Below are 3,168 nucleotides of genomic sequence, written 5' to 3'. Positions count from 1 at the left end.
CCCTCAGCAGCCGCCGAGAAGGGGGCGGCCGCCGCCGCCGCCGCTCCGCTCCCCTCAGCCCCAGCGCGGCCCCACCTGCCAGTAAGGGCCGCTCCCATTGGCCAGCGGCGCCCGCCTCGCCTCGCCCCGCCCCGCCCGGCGAGTTAGCGAGCGCGTGGGAAGTGGCAGGTTCCAGTCCGGCTCGCGCCAGGCCCCAGTGGTCTCTCCCATCAGCTGTTGGAGGGGCCTCCGGGCCGTATCCAGGGGCAACGGGGGGAGGGATAGCTCAGTGGTTTGCGCGTTGGCCTGCTAAAGCCAGGGTTGTGAGTTCAATCCTTCAGGGAGCCGGTGAGGGATCTGGGGCAAAAATTGGGGATTGGTTTGAGCAGGGGGTCGGACCAAGGGACTTACCCTGATATTCTAGGAACGCACAGCAACGCGGGGCTGTATAAGACTCCCAGGGCGATGACATCAGGGTGTTCTGAGGTGGCTGCGTTGTGTGGTGCAATGGTGACATCACAGCACCACCTGCTTCCCGAGGGAATTCCGCCCCAAAAACATGGCAAATTCTGCACACGCTGTTTTAAAATTCTGCAAATTGTATTTGTCAATAAATGAATGTGGCGGCTCCAGCATGGCGTGCACAGGCCACTGGCTGCATGGAGGTGGGAGATCACCCTGCAGGCTCCTATTCCCCCATGGGGCAGGACAGGGACTCAGCAGTGAGGTGGCACCCAACCCTGACACAGCCTGAGGTCCAGGTCTGCCCCCGAAACACCCCAGGGCACACCGGGTGTGGGCAGGCAGGCTCAGCCCAGCAGGATCCAGTGGCAAAGGGCTTAGTGCGGGGGGATCCATCATCCAGGTGTGGAGAGAGACGGTTGTGTGTAGGGCAATCTGGGTGCGGCTGGCTCATTGGGGAATTCCACATGCAGGGGCAATGGGACTCTGCAGGGGGGTCCAGATGAAGGTGGTTGGCACTCTGCAGGGGAGGTCTGGGTGTGGGAGGCTCAGCGGGGATTCCGGGTGCTGGGGGAGTGGGGCATGGTAGGGTGGGGGCAGTGGTGGATTCCCCATAAGTTTCTGTGGGGAAGCAAAGAAATCTGCGTGGGGGACATGAATTCTGCTTGCATGCTGTGGGGACACAGAATTCCTCCAGGAGTAACTACAGGTGTTCTTGTGTGGCTATATAGTCCAATACCATGATGACATCACAGCATCACGTATTTCTTCATGTATCTGTACAGTGAGGAGCAAGATCACAAACAGATGTCATACAGGAACACGCCGGCTCCCACTGAAGCCTTGGCAGGACACTTGAACCTTTTTTTTTGATCCGTTTTTTAACGTCTGACTTCCTCAAACTATTTGCAACCTTTATTGATACGGCTCTCCATTCAGATCTGTCTGTGGCCATGGCTTTGAAGTTATCAATATCTATGCCGCGTGAGGTGAGATTCTGCTCGAGGATGCATTTCCACTGACCACCTTTCCGGCAGTTTCCAAGCTTCAGCTCACCATCAAAAACTATTTTGGGGAGCCTATCATTGCCCAGTCCGATAACACAACTTCTCCATCTAAGCTGACCATTGCTGGGTGTTTTTGCTTTTTCAAGGATGTTAACGTTTGAGGCTGTGTCTTGCTAGTGGACCTACACAACAGAGCAGAGACAGTGCATGTGAAATGTGGGAAGATGGGGCTCAGTCCAACTCCTGTCACAAAATCTCTCGCTAGAGCTAGGGGCCCATGGATTCGGCTTAGTGGTATAATTTGGCTGCACTTCCACAGCTGCTTATGCCACGTCTCATTGAATTGCTCTTACTGCCATACCTGCTCTGTGGATCAATGGAGGGTTTCGGTCTCAGCCCATGTAGCTTTGCTTGCCTGTTCTCAACTCACAAGAGCAATGCATGGTTTCCAAAGTGAATTAGATTTAAAGCCTTTTAGAGCAGAAGGTAGATACGAGACAGAGTTAGTTATTGGGTTACATTTCACTTGCACTAGAGTAGCTGTTTCTAATAAGGTGTTACTACATGAGTTTTTAATCTTTTCTCTTAGCTACCCGCAGAGACGGCCCAGGCCTGCCAATAGTGGGGGGTGGAGCAGCAGAGTGGGGGCAGCTGGGTTCAGCAATGTGTGTGAGCATGCTCTGTGCAAGCCAAGAAGCAAATCGAAGGGATGGGAGGGGGAACACATGACCCCGGATGCCCCCCTCCCCGCACACGTCACCTCTGTTATCCCTATAAATAATTACAAGATAAGGACTCAATCTAGGAATTTACTTAGCAAATGTAAAGCAAACAAGAGGAGACCTTTCTTATGCAGTGTCTAGTTATTGCAGTAGGATGTCAGTATAGCAAACACCAGGGCTGGATTTAAATAAACAAGAGTTTGATGGGTCTTAACTGATCATATAGTTTCAGCTGTTCACGCTAGATTATAAAGTAATCAAACTTTATGGCTTCAGGGAGAAAGGTGAATAACCAGCTGCAGGAGACAAGAAGTTTTTTCCCCCCTCTATGTATGTTGCTTAAGGGTCTGTCTGCACCCACACATGCAGGAGGTGGGCAGGTGTGTGGCATATGGGACTGTCCTTCTGAAGCATCAATACGAGACCTTGCTGATGTACATAAGTCAATGATCTATTCTGATATGGAAGGAGGCAGAAAACCAGACCAGATGGAGCTGGGCTCTATCCTGTGTGGCAAACCCTGTGTTCTTTGTAGATATTTGGGAATGACAATAGAAGGCATCACCCTGACAAAAAGATTCTGTATATTGCACACATGAAGTATCTGCAGTCCAATGGCATGTATGTCTTTAATACATGGTTAGCTAGCTCCATTCTCAGATAATTCACCTCAAGCTTCCTTCACACCACCCCACTGAGGTCAACTCTCTTTGTAACTCATTATTCGACCATCATGATGAAAGGTTGGGCTGGAACAAGCTGGCCCTGGTAAAGCTGTGAGACTGTCTGTGCCAGCTTTGCTATCAGAGATGAATTTGCTCTGGCCGTCACCCACAACCAATGACCTTCTCTGAACAAGTGTGAAGCAGTGGAGACACAATGAGGATCTAGTTTTTAACCACTCTATTTTTTTGTGTTACATCAGCAACACAAAGATAGATTGTTGTGGATAGGATCTTGAATCAGCAAGGGTTACACTGTAATACAATGGGATAATT

This window comes from Dermochelys coriacea, chromosome 8 (genome assembly GCF_009764565.3).
Source record: "Dermochelys coriacea isolate rDerCor1 chromosome 8, rDerCor1.pri.v4, whole genome shotgun sequence".
Taxonomy (NCBI): domain Eukaryota; kingdom Metazoa; phylum Chordata; order Testudines; family Dermochelyidae; genus Dermochelys; species Dermochelys coriacea.
Note: the sequence above shows the minus strand (reverse complement) of the source record.